The sequence below is a fragment of the Aythya ferina genome (assembly GCF_964211825.1).
Source record: "Aythya ferina genome assembly, chromosome: 19".
Lineage (NCBI taxonomy): Eukaryota > Metazoa > Chordata > Aves > Anseriformes > Anatidae > Aythya > Aythya ferina.
In genome coordinates this window covers 4,335,655-4,353,675 of record NC_140309.1, presented here as the reverse complement: position 1 = coordinate 4,353,675, position 18,021 = coordinate 4,335,655, and the positions used below count along the sequence as shown (strand labels likewise).

Sequence of the window (18,021 nt, the reverse complement as noted above, 5' to 3'; positions counted from 1 at the left end):
AGCGGAGAGGAGCGGGGCCGAGCCGAGCCGCGCGGGGCCGGCCGCACAAACAAGTTGCCACTCACGGCCCGCGCCTGCGCAGCGCCCCGCCGCACGCCGGGCCTTGGAGTCCGCGCAGCCACGGCAGCCCCCGGCCCCCCTCCGGTCCCCGCCGGGGCGGCTCGGAGGGGAAGGAGGGGGCCTGCCCGTGAGCCTCCCCCCCTCCCCGGTCCTTTGTATTCTTGAAAATGTCATGTCTTTAATTTTTACTTTATTTCACCTTATTTTACTTTGCTTTATCTTAATTTTGTATTATTTTAATTTATTTTATTTTAGTTTTACTTTATCTTTATTTAAAATTATTTTTATCTTATTTTATCTTTTCCTTATATTTCATCTTTTCTTTATATTTCATCTTTTCCTTATATTTTATCTTTATCTTATTTTATCTCTTCCTTATATTTTATCTCTTCCTTATATTTTATCTCTTCCTTATATTTTATCTTTTCCTTATTTTCTTTATCTTTACCAAATTTCTTTCGTTTTTCTTTCATTTTCCTTTATTTTAATTTGCTTTATTTTATTATTTATTTTTCTTTAATTTTCTTTAATTTTATCATTTGGCTCAGGAGGCACACAGCGCAATCCTTCAGGAGCCAAGAGCCAGCAAAAAAGAGAAGCTTCACAAGTTTTCCATAATAAAGGAAATACTCCCATCCTACCCCATTTATTACCCTATACAGAAATACTCCCATCTTAGCCAGTTATCACCCTATACAGAAATACTCCCATCTTACCCTGTTTGTTCTCCTTTACAGCCAATGTGCAGCCCGTATCAGTTTTCCCACAAAGCAAAACTGAAGTGAACAAACGACCCCAGTGTGCACCCAGGTGTTACAGAAGGAGAGCTGTGGCCAGTGGGAAGGCCAAAGCAGTGGTGTGAGGATGTGGATGGCGGTGGCCGTGCTGCCAGGGTAGGATGGGTCGGGCCCCACACCAGCACCTCACCAGTGAGGCAGCTCTTGCACACCGGCCTGGCTGTGCCAAGGGTGGGGGATCTCAGAACCTGGACCAAAAATCGGGGTTTTAACACGCCACGTGGAAGGGCTCGCTCTGGCTTTGAACCATGCTGATTCTGCCCTGAATGACAGCAATACCCAGATGGCCATGCCACTTTTACTTGCTGGATCTCAAATGGGCTTTGCAAAAGACCATCACTGGCAGTCCTTGTGCTCTGCACGTGGGGAAACTGAGGCATGGGCTGTGTACAAGGGGGAAAGACACAGCTCAGTGAACTAAGCCCCTCTCCAGGCCACTCTTCTGCTTCAGATGAGCTTCCGCAGTTCAATAACCTTTTAGGGCCTGTGTTCCTGTTGAAGAAATCCCTTGAATACAGCCCTGCTGCAAGCTTCAGAAACTAGAATTTCCAAATCGTTTCTGCTCTGTTAATTCCCGCTGGATGGCTGTATTTCCCCCGCTGGACACATCCGTTCTTCCCCTGCCCGTGGCCATACTTCTGAGAGGCTATCTAAATTCTGTTATATCCCAAAAGAAAAACCTTGAAATTAGAGGCATTCATATTGATAGTTTGCAATCATTTGTAGGCAAGGAAACAAAATATTGAATTTCTCGTACAATTTTTAAAAGCCTTTAAAAACCTAAGGGTTGTTTTCATTCGTTGCCTCACGCATAAGTCCTGATGACTGTAGGCGTTGCATTTTAGGAAGCTGAAGAGGGTTTTTAATCTGCTTCCACTGCTAGTTCAAGGTCTTGGTCTTCAAAGCTCTGGCTGTATCTGTGCCCAGCTACAGAAAGTGCCTGCACCTGCATCTGCAAATCACAGAGATAGCTGTGTTCCTGCAGGACAATGCAGGCCGCAGAGTCCAGAAGGAAGCAGCCAGGGACAAAACATTCACCGTCAAGGTTGCTGTGAGCTTCCAGAGGAAATCAGACAAACATAGCCTGAACTGCTTCTAGGAAATGCAGCAAAACTTTCCTCTTTTAAAAGATTTTCCATCATAATCAGGACAGCATTCACAATATCGACTCTTTGCCTCCCCGCTCAGAGACAAAATATGCTGCCCCCAAGCAGAGCTTTCTCAACCCAGAGAGGGCAGGCACTCCAGGAAGGCCACCAGGGAATATGCTTTTACCAGCCTAATTACCACAGAAAATGCTTACATGAAACAATGAGAGATGGTAGAACAGACCCAAAGGTAAAATCAGTGGGGACCTTTTGAAGCAAGCAAATCATCAGAGACTTTTGTTCTGCCTGCAGGGAAGGAGAAAAGAGGCCCTGAGTTAGTCATCTGGATTTACTAAAAAAAAGAAGAATCGAGCAAACAAGCAAAAAAAAAAAAAATCCCCCCCAAACCCACAAAACACAGAAATACTTCTTCATTTTGTTAGTTTACATCTGCTCCTCTCCAAAATTGCAATTTCTTCCCTGGGTCTGACCAGCTGCTCCAAGCCTTTCCAAGAAGGCCCGAAGGCCTCGCGGGGCAGCGAGCGCGGCCCTCATGGCTATGTGAACCTTCACACAGCTGACTGGAGGAAGCATGAGGAAAATATCAAGCCCTACCAACACCCAACCCAATTTTCTCCACACGAAAAATAAAATAAAATAAAATATGCCTAGCTCAGCACAGGCACATTTTTCAAGAGCAGGCAACCTGGCAATTAGCCAAAATACGATTAGGTGCCCCCTCCTCCAGTTGCCATTAGTATTCAGATCTCTCTCTCCCTCGTTGCCAGGTGTACCTGGGAGTTTCCATGCAGGGAGCAGACTGGAATGTGTTGTTATTACATACAACATGCTGTAATATCATTTAATTATTGCAATTCCAAGTTTTTCATATTTTTTGCAGCTCAGAAGGACTCTCTTGGCCGAGCCACAGAGCAGGGACCTGTTGTGCAAGATGATGTAACCACACTTCTTTTTTTTTTTTTTTTTAATTAAAAACAAAACCCATTCCCTGCCCACACAGCTTCCAATGTCGGTTACCACAGCACATGCTGGGCAGACAGAACAAAGAAATGGGGAGAACGGACAAGAAAACAGGAAGATGAGATAGCAGCCAAACAAATCTCAGTATGAGGACCAGGCACCATGACTCACCTCCTGCCTGGAGGGGGAGCAGGGCCCTTACAAGCCAGCACAAGTAGAAGAGATTTCTGAGTGCCCTAGGTCGGGGACCACTGGTAACGCTTAGCAAACCTTTGAAGCCCCAAGGCCAGAAGCAGCAGGGTTTCCCTGTAGAAGTGCAGACTGTACTTGAACAGATGGGCAGTTTTCAGATATTTCAGCTTCTGCTCATGTTCACATGGACCTTCTTACCGCAAGCAGGGCAAGAGCCATCTTCTGTTTGCCCCCAGGCACCGTTTGACTAGAGGTGAGGTCCTCCAAAGGAATGCGATGTTTTATGATAACCCTAAGTTCAAGGAGATAGTCTGTATTGTGCCTTGAACCTTTGCCTCAGCAGCCAGGTAGGGGTCAACAGCAGTCCTCTGGGAGACTCCAACTCTGCCGAGTCTTTTGTCCCAATGCTAAATTTCTCATAAACCACACTGCAGCCTGACACCCGAGTCTCTGCATACAGATCGCTTCCACTCTAACCAAGACACTCGAGAACAATCAGCATTGCAGGAAAAAGAAATGGGAAACGTAGAAACAGTTTAGGTGAAAGGAATGTAATTACGCACTGTGACAAACAGTTCACCAGAAGCAGCTCTGTGCACAGAGGAAAAATAAAGGAGAATTTCTAATCACGTGAGTCATCATGTTTTATGCAGTTACTCCAAACTACAGCAGGATATTTCAGTATTATTTTAGTTAGCTGGTGGAAGGAAGTTCTTATATCATTTGTGGTCTCTTCTGATACCATAAAAAAGCCCCAAATTACCCTATTCAGTTCTCAAAGATGAGGCTATGGTTGCCTTTTACAGATAGATTTTAACATGCAGTATCTAAATTCTTGGCAATAAAACCTCATTTTCAAAAAGAAAAAAGAAATATAATTTCAATTCTCTCACATGATTTGTCTGACATGGCACCGCTGCAAATCTAACATTACTCTGCTGTTGCAAGAATTATGCTTTTCTTTCAGAAACATCTGAACTTCAACAGCATCTTGACCTCTGACTAGGGCTCGTACCAGCTTCCAAGATGTGAAACAGCAGATAATGCCAGTCCCAATGTGAATGACGTAACGGCAATACCCTGGATAAATATGCCCAAGGCAAGATGAATCCAGTGTCACAGTTGTTTATACTAGCGTTTGCTTCTCCGCAGTAGACAGAGCATATGAAGTTCTTAGCACGTCTGTAGCTCTGGTGTGAAACTGGGGTCAGCATGCATTTCTGGGGTCCCTTTCAGGCTCAGTACACAAGGGACACAATCTGTTCCAGCCTCGGGGAGCACTTTCTGAATGCAGACTGTGTTCAGAGCTTTGAGGACTGGAGGTATCTTCGGGTCAGTCTCTGGTTTTGACCAAAAGGGAAGCCATCACATTTCTTAACCAGTTTATTTGGAGATGAAAGTTACTAAGTAACTATAATTATCCTGGAACCCTTAGTTTAAGTTAAACAGGCCTTTCTGACCCAGGGAGGGTAACGCGTCTTTACACAAACCGATGAGCAGAGGCACAGAAAGGCAGGCAAAAAACAAAGCTGTGCCATCAGCTACTGCCATTTTGGATGAACAATTCACAGGGCACCGCCTGGCCATGGGACCCCTGTGAGTGTGTCAGAGGCAGACAGGGAGGATGGCTTTACAGGCTGCTATCTTACGCTTCCAGTGACAACCAGTCTCTCTCAATCAGTTCTTTAAGAAAAATCATGTATAAAATAAAAAATAAAAAAGCAAAGGGAAAAACAAAAGTAAAAACAAAAAAGAAAAAAACACCCTTCCCAAATGATAGCTTCTGGGCTTGCTTGTGAAAAATTACCCATTTGTTAATTGAAAAGAGTGATTTATCAAGCTAATTTCCTTCTAGCAACCAGAGACCTTTCAAAACTTGATTGCAGTTAATGTGCCAGTGTTTCAAAGCATTTTATTCAACTATCAAATAAGCTAATGAAGACCTTTAATTTACTGTTGAAGTACAAAGTGGGCTGAGCAGGTCAGGCATTTCATGCTCCCAGGGCAGCAGAGGTGCCGATGAGCCTCTACCATTGCACCAGCCCCTGCGAGGAGCCCAGATGTCCAGCCGGAGTGTTACAACCACGTACATTGCTCAGGGAGGGGAGATAAATACCTCACCCACTGGTTCCCAGCTATGTCCTACGCTTTGGTGACATTTAACAGCTACTGTCCTTGCAGAACAGGAAAGAAAGGGACTCCCAGTCCTGGGCTAGCAGAAGCAAGCTTTGGCACTTGTAATCAGCATTACGTAGCCTCTGGAGATGAAGAAGCAAGTACAGGTTGCATGTAACTTGACATACCAACCTCCAACTACTGTACCAACCAAAACTTGGTGCACCAGAAAGCAACAGGCTAAGTCTGTGCTAATCTAAGGCAAGCAGAATTTGCTCAGCCTTGGCCTGTGAGGAGCCTAGTACAGGTATTTGGTGTTTTATTCCCTTGTTCTCTTAGCTACTGGCTGACAAAGCCTGTCCACATCCTTGAATGTTCGATGGCTACAGCCACTCCTATGAATCTCTCATCCACAGTAATGCACACATGTATGAACGAGTTGCACCTACAACTCTACGGGAAACATGTAATGTCTGCGAGGGAACACAATTATTAACCAAAAGAGGAAAAGTCATGCATGTGTTACTGAACCAAAACATTACCTGACATAGAAGCTGAAAGTTTCCAAGCCACGATGCTGGTCACACACTGGTTACTGATTAGGTGCGCTACTTTGACCCACTGGCTGCAACCATCAGCACTGAGACGGATCCAGCTCAGCTCACTGGCTCTACATGAAGCCAGGCGAAATGGCCAAAGTCATGTCCACTTCATGATGGCTAAAAATCATCATTGATGCAGAACTGAGACAAGCATGGCTCAGGCTGTGGGAGGGACATCACAGCTACTGGGAGGTGTTAAAGATGACCTCATCTTTTGCTTCTGGTATTGAAACAGGCTATTAAAGAAAATGTTCCCCCCTCCTCCTGCCAGCCTCCTAAAGAGCAACACATCTGCAAACACATTCTGCAAACCTAAGGGAAGAAAGCCAGATTGTAGCCTGCCTTATCTCTTCTGACTTGCTAAATGTATTTCAGGCCTGGAGCATCACATGACTGCACATAACGTATGGGTACAGTAACTAATGTGGCTTTCATAACGGATCAGCAGGGATCAGCAATGTTGAACAAACACCCTTATTTGCAAAACCACCTTCCCAGCCCATGAAGCAGATGACCTTGTCTTCCAAGGGTTACCGTGTGAAGTTAATGATCCACAAATTAAGGATTTGGAACTTGTGCGATATTTATCCATGGCTCCCCCTTCACCTCACCATTTTACACTGAGTCAGACACTGTGTCTGCTCCACAGAAACCTGGTGCAACAAGCAGCTGATTCCAGACATCACAGGAGGCAGTGAACATTTCATTTACTGCAAGAAGGTGCCTGCTGGTGGGGCCATGATCAATATCTTGCTGAACACCCTTTGTTATACCTCCAAGTGAAGAATGAATGTCTCCTCCTGACTGAAACACACATGGGAGATGCTCAGGGAATGGCAGGTTCCAGAGCAATCCTGGGACTCCTCCCAAAGACCAAATTAAAATAAAAGCCACTAAAGTTTTCCAGGACAGTTTTCTACACTCTGGAAAGATCCCATTGCACAGGAGGAAATCCTGTATGCTCTACTGAAACACAGGATTCAGACATCCACAAGATTTAATTCTGGATGAAATACCACATGGAAAAATTCCCTGCATGTCACCTCTCACCTTCTCAAGAAATTATATTCCACATCTAGATGGTGAGAACTCTTTTATTTGCCCATATATTTATAGAGAAATGTGCACAGAAGGCAATTTACTTCTGGTCACACTACACTTCTTTTACAACTGGTGTAGCTAAGTCAGGCTCACGGGGTTTTGTTTAGGACTTGCCCTTTACACCTGCAGACCTCTTAAATCTCTTGGTATAAACGAACCTCAGTTGTTATAACCTCTGGATGAGTCCTGTGGCTTCGTTAACTTTGTGGGTCCGTGACTGCCATGCTCTTTACTTGCTAGGGAATTTCTGGCTGTGGCAATGCATTTACTGCTGTTGAAACTGGCTTTAGAAGTTGCAGCTTGCCCTAAGGGACTAATTCCTACACATTTGCTGTGCTAGTCAAAGCTTTTGTCTGCCTGCAGGACGGCCAGGGAGATCCTGTGTCAGAAAATTAGCAAAGAAAAGCAGACAGGGGAACAGCCTGCCCCCTTTGAGGGAAGCTGTGCAAGCCAGCAGGAATCCCAGCCAGGCGCGAGGCCCTGCTGTGACAGAGCAGGGCCTGTTGGTCACTTGTCGGTAAGAGGCATGCCCAGGCCTCTCCAGGCATGAGCTTGGTCTCTCGAGCAGCTTCCATGTCCCCTGGCACATTATCATGTCCTCTCCTCCTTTCCTTCCTGTTTGTCTTCTGCAGCAGGGTCTTTTTTACACAATTACTTTGATAGAAGTGATGCCTTCTGGAGTGATTTGGAGGATAAAACCAGTTGTTCCCATAGTCTGTAATGTGGAGTCTTCTTTCAAATATCTCAGCCCTTGATTCCAGACAGTGCATTCCAGCAAATACTTGAAAACACTCTCCTCCTCTTGCCTCTCATGCCAGGCAAGACTTTAACCCATTGCTAACCCCTGCAAACAGGATACAGTGGCATGCACAACTACTCTCGTGCACTCCATGGATTTTAATACTAGAGACAGACTAAAAGCAAAATGAAGGATGGAATAAGAAGACACAAAAATCACTTCACAATTAGGAAATGCACACCTCCTTACCTACACAAGGCCTGCTTCTACAACACTTGGGAGTCAGGTATAATTGCTTCAGGTTCCAGTGTGCAAGTGCAAAAATCACAGAAATGCCTCATCTGTGCACAGGGTACCTCTGCAGAGAAACAGAAATGAGTTTTCGCATCTTTGGATTGTGTGTTCCTTCGAGATGACCAGGGAATACTTTCAACTTGGTTTATACACCATATTTGTAGACTCATAGATGCTACAGGGGAGGAGTTGCCAAAATAAATTCAGTGATGAACATAAAGAGCTGCAGAACTGGACCATCTTGCCTTGAATCCTGTTTCTGACAGTAGCAAATGCTGATAGCAGAATGCAAGAATAAGACACTTTTGTAGCCTCCTCTGCTGCACCCTGTCTAGTATCTAACTGGTAAAAAAATTCACATTCTTCAAAACTACTCTTTGGACCTTGAACCTTCACCTTAAGAACAGAAGTTTAGTAGTAATAATGAGTGCTCTGAGGAAAAAAAGCTGAAGCGAGGAACAAAGGGATTTTAAGACAGCAGAGAAAAAGTCACAGAAATAGTTCGAAATTGAACACCACAAACACTGAAAACAAGCAGACTAAAGAAATGGGACAGATCCACACACAAGGGAGCAAGTAGAAGGAGGCTGTCAGCTGCATTTAACAGCATAGAAAGTTTGCCTTGTATAAAACATTCCCCATGCTGAGGCTTAAATCACAGCTTTCCTCTGCCACTGGCCCCAGTAAAAAACAACAACATGAAAAATGTCCCAGCTTCAGGGATCAAGGGAGGAATTTATGTGCTGGGTGCTACAATATGGTCACAGATATCCCCCTCCCAACTGCTTTCTCTCCCCTTGTTATAAGCACCCATGCCTTTGTCTGGTGAGCTGACAGGTTTAAATAGAGCATATAAAACTGGCTGTTTGCAAGACCCCATTTCTGCCTGTCACAGACAGCATGCAACGAACTTCTTTACACTCAGAGTCACTTTTTCAAATTTCAGTTTTGATTACTTCAGGGCTATGTTTCATGCTATGCTGTTATTTATTTTAATGAACTCTGCCTACTCTATCATTTGGTTCAGACTAGGAGATCTCTGGAGCTGTTATGCTATGCACAAATTCAGGATGATACAGCAAAGTAACCTAAATGGAATGAGGCCAAACAACATGTAATCATGTCTAACAAGGAGGGAGGGTAGAGAGAGCAGAGGGGGATGGGTGGGGAGAAGTGGAGCTGTAACAAACACCGTGCACAGAAAACCACCGCCTCTTAGTACGTGCATAAATGCAAGGGAGGACAGGTCTTGGTGAGAAGGGCGAGCGAGATCTGGCAGTCAGGTGGAAGGGGAGCAAAACCATTCTCTGAACTCCAAGCTGACTGTTTGTAGTGGCTTATTTTGCATTGCTGTTCATCACTAGCAGAAAGCAGAGGAAAAAAAAAAAAAGAAAAAAAAAGAGTTACACAGAGAAGAGAGACTAGACAGATACTTGCTTCCTAAGCTGCTTATTACCTGAAGACCATGCCTCTTCAGTTCTTGACATACCTATGGTCTTCCTTCCCTCTCTTTCCACATTAATTCCCAGTTAATTCCTGCTCCGCTTACCCTTGCTGTGGAATAGGCAGTGCTTACGTGATCTGCTCCTTGGGCAGGGCTAGAAATGAGATAAACTTCTGAGACAGAGATAACACTTTAAATGGGTCCATGTGTTTGCAGAATAAACAGATGAGTTGAAGGTAAGGCAACACATCCACCAGAATATTATTTCACTGCTTCTGTTCCCACAGGGTGAGCAGCAGAAAGGTGTCTGCATTGGAGGAACTTGTCCCAAGGGGAAATGAGAATGGAGTGCACTAGTACACGGCTTAATGCAGGAGTGTGCAAAAGCAAAAGTAGGAGATAATGAAGCCTATGGAAGAACAGAAATCCTAGGGGTTTTTATTCATTTCACATACACCAACCACACTCATGGAAGCACTTTGCAACGTCCTGCAAATTCTTGGACGTGAACCTATAACTAAGCATACCAGAACTCCCCCTACTGAGGAGCTACCACAACCACAGCTAAATATTTGGAGAATTTCTTTGGCAAAACACTTCCCCATTGGAAAGTGCTGATTTGTTGAAACCAAAGCTTTCTGTGGAAAAACATCAGCTTCAATGAAATACTGGTTGGGAAGCAGTTCTTGTGCTCACAGTACAATTGCTTGGCAAAACCAGACAGATACAGCATTCCTTCTGGGGTTCTTCTGCACTGCCATACACTGCAGTCAGACAGACCAGCAGACAGACATAAATACAAACCAGAAAGGGCAACCTCTAATGTGGAAGGCAAGATTTAAAAAATGTGTTTGAACCTGACCTTTCCCACTGGGCTACCACCATATGGGAAGGGTGCTGATTCCTGTCTCAGAATCCTTTTTCAAGATAATGGGTTCAGGCATTTTGGTTTTCTGTTTCAAAAAAGAAGAAAGAAAGAAAAAAAAAGGAAAAAAACAAAACAAAACAAAACACGTTAGCTTTTCATGAAACAGCACTTGGTTCCCACTCTCTAGTTTTAACATAAATGATATCATTGTATTCACACTAGGGATTTAGTAATTATTTTGGCTCAAGAAAACTAAACAAACAAGAACAAAACCTTGCAACTCTGTGTGATAGCACTACATTTGGAAAGATTAAGCGTAAGATCCAAAATGAAAGAAATCCTGCCTCCCTCTCTATCCTTCATCCTGAGGCTGACTCTCCTTACGTGCACACTTCTGTACTTGCTGCCAGCACCATTTTGCTATGTCAGTGGAACCAGATGCAAGCTAGGCCCCCTGACCAGAGGAACTGCATTTTCTGTTGGTGTTCAGAAGCATTGAAAAACTGCCCCCAACTGCCTGATCCTCCATTTAAGTGATGTGGCTGCAGTAAGATTTTGTTTGTAAGAATGTAACTGCAGGAAATGTTTGTTTTTTAAAGCCCAGATAGAAAACACAAGAAAGACCTTTTTGGTCCTTGAATCCCATTCTGTGCTATCATGAGCAATCACATTCTCTAACTCCCTTCCCAAATACCTCAGGCCCCAAGGTTTTTTAGAACAGCTCAGCTGCTTGGCAAATTCCCAGTTAGCTCACCCTGGGTATGCCCTTGTCCATGCTGATGGCTGCAAGGGGGCTGCTGCTGACTGCGCTGAAGGTTAAGGAGCTGGGTGTGCTGCTCTGTGGCATCTCTGCTGTAGGCAGGTGTTGCACATTTCACTGTCGGTGTTTAGAGTCCAAAGAGAACTGTACCTCCTCCTGATTCCGTTTCCCATGGCAGCACTATCAACTTGCTATCAAATTTGAGGAAAAACAAATGAAAGGATTACTTTCTGGATATGTTCATGTGCCTAGCTATAAAATAAGCCACAGGCCATGAGAACAGGATCAAGACAAGGTCTTGCAGACATTGCCTGCTGGAACACAGCTGAGCTTAAATTAATTGAGGTTCCAAGTAATCAAGTAATGAGTCCACAAACAAGCTGTGAGCCCACAGCCACCTTGACATGAGTCTGCAGTTAGGATTAAAATCTGAACCATGGTTGTTTCAAAAAGCATGGCATTATCTAATCTTAGGTCCTTCTGTGGTCCAAAATAAGCTTTACTTGTGGATCAGTATAATGTGACTGACATTTTTATGCCCCTCATTTGCTGTACACAATCTCTGCTGTGGCAACAAGGGACTGTGCCTTGCACATTAGGGTTTACTGATGCACAAGCCACTCCAGAGGAAACTGCCCAGGGAGAAAGGAACGACCCGTGCATTAGCCACATACAGAGGGCTGAGTTAAAGCACGTTGCCATGCCATCAACCCTTCACAAGAAATTATCCAAAGGAAGGTTAGCAGAGACACTTTGGTCCCAGGCTGTGTTTGCCATCAGGTTTTTGATCTGAAAAACTGAAAGGCTAGAGAAGGCCATGAAAATTCAAGAGCCAGTAGGTGAGAGGGAGGGGCTATTTGCCAAAGACTGGGTCAGTGGGAATCTGCTCCGATCAAACCAGTAATATAAACTCACCCCATGTCATAGTTTCTATTAGGCTATTGCACCCATGTATCTGTATCTGATGCACAAGAAGCCTGTGATTTCATTAGCAACCCCTTAGTACCCACCTTCAGTATTATTGTGGATACTTACAAGCTTTGTATGAAGTTAAAGCTTGGCTATAAGCTTTTTGATTATTGGTAAGAGAAAGGTCCATAATATAATCATGTAAAGTTTTATTCAGTCACACTTCATATTCAGATTTTGGCACACTTGTCTCCTCTGCGTTCAGAATCATTGGCATATTTATAGCCTTTTAAGTCTGTTTCTTTCTAACTTTCAGTCTAAACAATTTACTGAAAACACAAATATCCATGACAAATTAAAAGATATCAAGCACGATCACAGGAGGCTTCATCCGATAGGCAAGAAAAACATGGTTATTGTGCTGTTGTCCAACACAGAAGCAAAGATTCATTATGAAGGTGTCTTGCAAGTAACGTGGGCTTGCAGAAGAATCAAGTTCTCTGAACATAAATGGCCTGAAAATGAGAAATATCATGCTTAGACCACTACTGCAAGCTTTTTTTTCTTTTTTTTCTACTCACAAAATAAAAAAGGAACTTCTGTTCAAGACTCCAAGTGCCTTTAACTGCCTTTGCTGAAGAAATAATTAAAGGTTTGTTTTTCCTCTTTAATTTTTTTTTCCTTCCCCTTCTCTTAAAGGGAATCTGTCCCGACTGTCTGGAGAGAGTGGCACTGCTAAGGCGCTGAGCCGACAGAAGGCAGGCTGCCTCCCTGGCACAGCAGAGTCCCCATCTTTTTGTGCAGAGAAAGGCAGTTGTGTTGTGGCTGCTTTTCAAAATGGCTATAAACCAACGCAGGGCTTTGCATCCAAGCAGCACACCTCAAAAATAATTATTTTCTTTTCCCTCACTTGTTCATTATATTTAAGCAGAAAGCAAATACAGCCCCAAATCCTTTCAATTAAATGAGAAGCATGTTGCTATAGCTCCAGCTGCTTTTGCAGAGATGTTTCAAGGAACCTTCTTCTAGCAGATTCTTCATATTATATCAATTTTCATCTGCTCCAGCAGCAGGTGGAGCAAATTTAGGCAGTGAGGATAGCATTGTCATTTCCATATTATGGTCATTTTGTGCAAGTCTCTCTTGGGAAGATAGCATGAAATAGTACAACTCCACCAGACCTTTCTGGGATAATGTTAGTTTACACCAGCTCTGACTTTCAGGCACATTACCTACCTACTAGTAAGATGTGTGGAAACAATTATGAGAGATGTAATGAAAAGACTGGTTCTGTAGTTGTTCTATGTTTTCTTGCACCATATTTTGCCAATTTACAGACTACTTCCTTATTAACCCTCTTTGCCCTCACAGTATCAGAGCTAAGCTAGAAGCTGGTTCCTGCTATGGTGATCTATCACTTTGTGCAACACCTGCATCTGAAATTGGACAAGAAATATAGATTTACTATGAAGTAGCAGCAAGCAGCCCGCAGTACTGAACCTGCAATCTTTACGAAGTTGGAATTCCCACAGGGTTTTGATTGAGGTGTGGAGAATTCAGTTTCAAAGGTCATGCATGAACAGAAACACAGTGAGGGCAAATGCCAGGAGGGACTCAGTGGTCCTGAGAACACTCCAGGAATGTTAAACATCATACACTAACATAAAGATACCAGGAGGTAAACTTGCTCTGCAAAGAACAGAAATTAACTGTCATTTTGCTCTCTGTTCACTTATTTCCAGCTAGATTATTCATTATTTTTTAGAACAAAATGAGAAACATTCTTCCATCCAACATGAATGTGATTTAAAAAAAATATTTTTCCCCATTTAATTTGGAATGAAAAATCCAGCTTGATTTTTTTTTTCAGTGAAACTGTTCATTTTGTCTTATCTTTTTCAATTTAGACTTCCATTTACATGTTTCAAAGAGTAGAGTTTATAAAAGAAATTGTTCAAAGCAGATGTTTCAACAATGTCAAAACCTTTCCTGCAAAAATGATTTAAAAAGACAGAATGTGATAGGATAGTCTCAGAACAAGCCCTCTCCTGAAAACATGTTTGATTTTAATGAATTATCGTTTTACAACAGAGACATTTCAATAAGAAATTCTTGATTAATTCCTCCCAATAACCTCTCAAGAAAGAACATCCTTTTACTATCTATGAGCCTTGAATTACTGAGCAAGTGTGCTGAAGGGTGCTAGAGACAGGTATGTGCTCAAAGCCACCTGGGTGCTTCTCCTTCATGAGACACTCCGGTAACCTCAGAGGAAGCACAGAGCAAATACTGCCCTCCAAACGACAACAGAACAATGCAGTCCACATGCCCTTGACAAACCAGGACAGAACAAAGCATGTTGTTGTATTTCACTTGCCACTCTAATATCTTTTTACATGCTCTTCAGTGAGGAATACAAGAAGAGTACATTGAGTGGCTTTAACCATTGTGCATTATCTTGTTCTGAACCTATATTGATGATATACATAAAATGTATTAAACTTATTCTTTAGAGCACAGCTGTATGTTCTCTGCCGCAGGATGTGAGTTGGGAGCATGTTCTCAATCTTGAGATTCCACTCTTCAGTGGAGTGCAATGCCACTACAACACTGAGCCGCCATGAACATGATAGTGTCAGTTACATTTCCATGATGAAAAGTTTACACTAGAGCTGATGTAACAACACAGCATGCTGTCGACTTTCCATGGTTATGACTTGGAAAACGGTAAATTTTTGTGCGAGAGGATAAGCCAGATTTCCTAACTGCACCTTCCAAGTGTCAGTGCTGCTGTTTACTTTCTTCCCTCCCCACACCTGCAAATTTCAAACCCACAAAAAACAATGCTGCAACCTGCACCCAAATACAGGACTCACTGCTCACTCCTGCATACACATTTCTTCTCCAAGCAGGTGGACAGAAGTCTTCACATGGCTTGAACTTTCTTTCAGTATGGGCTTGCTGACTTTTCATAATTTTTCATTATGCAGCAGCAAAGTATAGCAAAACCTTCACGGAGTACAGATGCCATTAATATAAAAATAGAGAGAAAGGAAAGAAAAAGATCTTGGTGACAACTATATGATTATGAAATTCCAGGACTTTGCCAGATGAACATTAATATAGTTCCAGAGGGTCACGTCCAGAGTTGTTTGTTGAACAGAAGTTTGTACAGGCAGATGACAATGTGTTGCACACATTTAAAACATTCACCTCTACATTTTTAAGCCAAAAAGTATAATTAAGGGTACCTGTCAAACCTTCTCTCTCTATCAAAGACTTTCACCTTACAAACAAGATTTGCTTCTGCTCTACACTTGAGAAGAGACAAGCGATTACATACTGCACTTGGCTGTGTTACTGCTCATCAAAGAGACAAAGGAAGAAGGCACACACGGGGCCCCAGACGGACAGATGAGACCCAGAAGGCCACAAGCATCAGGGATGTACCTGCTTCCATGATCCACTTACATTTTGTCTCAGAAAGCACATTAAGAACTCAATATGAAGAGCGGCATATGCCTACTCATATCAAATGTAGAAGCTCATTATTTCTTAGGGTCAGGCCTTGAAGACAATTTAATTTCCATAAGGAAACAACGGCAAACCATTTATTTAATTTATTCATCCACAGTAAAATAAATGACTGTTTCCGACACCACTGTTAGACTGGAACTGGTCAGGAACTGGTCTTCAACAAAGGGAACGAATTCTACTGTTGAGAAGACTGGGGGCAGGAGGTCTGGGGGGTGACACGTGATGGGGACACAGACAAGCTCCACAGTTCATTGGAAAGCTGAAGACCAAACACTCTTGCTGCAGAAAGCACATACCTCACACATACTCCTATCAACAGGAAAGCAATGTTGACTACAACCAGTGCTCACAGGGAAATATTCTGCTCACTGAACAGCCAGCCAGGTCATTTCCCCGGCTCTGCATCCAATTTCAGCTGGTTGCAGAGGGTATATTATCTTTATAAGTGATATACATAAGATCTGTGTAAATGCAGTATCTGGTTTTAAAACAACCCTCTGTCATGATAATATCATCTAACAAACATCAAAACAAATGCACATCCCACCAACTAACCCTCAGGAGAGCTGCGTTTAGAAGGAAATACAGAGCTCTGCCATTAGATTTATGTTGCTGGCTACATCTACTGGATACTATCAAGGCCAAGTTGTAATCTTCCTCAGAGAGTTTCCCCCTCCCTTGCAGGGCAGAACTCCCTTGGTTTCACTGGGACCAATATTTGGCTCTGGGAGCACAAACTACAAAGCAGCAGCCAGGCCACACTGCTGCAGCTCATACAGCAAACAGCAGAAAAGGAAATGAAGAAGCTAGTACTGCCAGTACTTTCTAGGGGGAATGAAAAGGTCAGCGTTTCACAGCTATGTCCTGCATATAGACACGTATGTATACATTTGCAAGATAGTTGTTCTTTCCCCCTGCTGTGCTATATGTTGTTCTGTACACACAGCTCTCCGCTTTCTGATCGCAAGCCTTGAGGAATTAGTACTGGAACAACTGCCCTGGACATGCGCATGATTGACGTGGCTGTACTCCATTTAATCACACTCAGACACAAAACTTTCACATCCAGGAAAAAAAAAAAAAAAAAAAAAAAAAGAAAAAAAAAGTTCAGGCATAAGGAGCTGATTTGGACCACCACCACCTCCCCCCATCCTAGTACCAGCACACTACGAGTGCCTAAACCTGACAGCGCACAGGCTTGTTTCTGACACCTTCTGGAAGAAAAACAATAGTTAAATAGGCATGAGGGCCCCTACTGTATGTCACTGACATTTTATAGTACTGGAATCAGGTGGGCTTTTGCTGTTTCATCTATATTCCCTTGTTTGTTTTGTAATAACCAGGCTATTTTTAAAAACAGTCATCTGTCCTGGATATTTGGCTTTGAATGCAGTACATGAATTAACCTTCAAACGTGCATATTTAACAGCCTGCAATTATTGCAGTCATCTTTCCCTACAGACCCATTTAAACGAATAGCTCCTCTTTGTGTACGGTAAGCTTCCCTGAAACCAGCAAACCCCACAACGCAGGCACCGAGTGTAATTGCAGGGTCCTGCGCAGGCAGCAGACAGGAGGCACAGGCAGAGACGTGCACAGGGCTTTGGGACTCGGCGCTGCACGGGTTCCCCGTCCACTGCTGTGGTTCAGCAGAAGGTTCTGGCCTAGAAGAGGTACAAACAACAGAGATGATGCCCAAAACTGTGACAGTCATCTGTGAGCATCTACCAGAGCCTGTAAGCATGTGCTTACTGTTAACCCCTTCTTAAAGTCTTCCTGATATCAAAGGGACTTAGCATGTGCTTGAAGGCTCTGCTGAGCGCACGAACTGAAGCACATGCATAAAAGTGGTCAGATGTACTGCAGTCTCTATAAATTGAAAAGTTATTTTTGAAGGCAGCAATGAAAGATGACAAATATCTTCCAGAAGGCTTAACAGAATACCCTTAAAAACAAGATTCATGGGGTCAGTGCAACTCACCATAAGCCCAGGATTCACTGGGATCATATTTTGTTAGAAATCAGCCTGTATGCACTGGGAAGGAAACAAGGCAAAGGAGTCTGTAGAGCTTTAAGAATAGTTTCTGGTATCTAATAGGAAAATATTTCTCAATTGTATTCTTCATTACAGCTTTGGCTTTTTATTTTGTTTACAGTTCAGTTTAGCATTTTCCCCACCCTGAGGTGTTTTTTTTTTCTTCTACATGTCTTCTTCCTAATTCAATGCAAGTTCCTTAAAGATGGAGAGTATTTGTTACATACATAACCCAGCTGGATTTTCAAATTCAGTTTTATAGGATTTCAAGAAAGAAATACATTGATTTATTTAAAGAGCTGTTGGGATACTGAATGTACGAGGGCCTTTCGATACCTAAGGGAAACTGAGCTCCACAGCTACTACAAAGGAACTATTTCACAATACCCCTTCCAGTGCAGTTCAGTTACCCAGCACAGCTCCAGACCTATCTCTGCAAAATAAAAGTCACTTTAATTTTAGATTAAGGAGCAAAAGAGGGATAGCTATGCTAGCACAG

General features: G+C 43.1%; 1 long non-coding RNA gene across 1 annotated transcript; it reads right to left on the bottom strand.

The window, feature by feature from the left end:
* Window positions 1–690: 690 nt before the first annotated feature.
* Window positions 691–11,183, bottom strand: LOC311421274. Its single transcript, XR_014684780.1, has 5 exons — window positions 11,036–11,183; window positions 10,276–10,366; window positions 7,925–8,033; window positions 2,161–2,251; window positions 691–1,809 (listed from the first exon to the last, which is right to left on the bottom strand). It is a non-coding gene; the product is annotated as an uncharacterized lncRNA (long non-coding RNA).
* Window positions 11,184–18,021: the final 6,838 nt, after the last annotated feature.